Here is a 293-nt window from a genome sequence, read left to right on the forward strand (position 1 = left end):
CCCGAGAGGAGGCTGGGATACTGAGTGCAGGCAGGGAAGCCGCTCATGCGCACTATGAACCCTGAGTATCCCTCTGCTCTAGTAAAAGTTACAGAAATGACAGGCACAACTATTCACAATATATAGTAATGTGAAAGAAAATAAACCTCACGAAATAAAAGCCAGAGGGTACAAAGGAAAAGCCACCACTCACAGGTATGATCGAGTCTGGGAGTACAATGCAAAAGTTACCCAAAGAGTCACTTAAGAAGCACGGGGATTTACAAGGCAGAGTTTGCAATCCTTCCCAAAGC

General features: G+C 45.4%; 1 protein-coding gene across 1 annotated transcript in view; it reads right to left on the reverse strand.

Moving 5' to 3' along the window:
- The window catches only part of Gtf2i (general transcription factor IIi), a 61336-nt gene that overhangs the window by 37500 nt on the left and 23543 nt on the right, over positions 1–293 (reverse strand). The window lies entirely within an intron of this gene.

The sequence above is a fragment of the Mastomys coucha genome, unplaced genomic scaffold, assembly GCF_008632895.1.
Source record: "Mastomys coucha isolate ucsf_1 unplaced genomic scaffold, UCSF_Mcou_1 pScaffold22, whole genome shotgun sequence".
Classification (NCBI taxonomy): domain Eukaryota; kingdom Metazoa; phylum Chordata; class Mammalia; order Rodentia; family Muridae; genus Mastomys; species Mastomys coucha.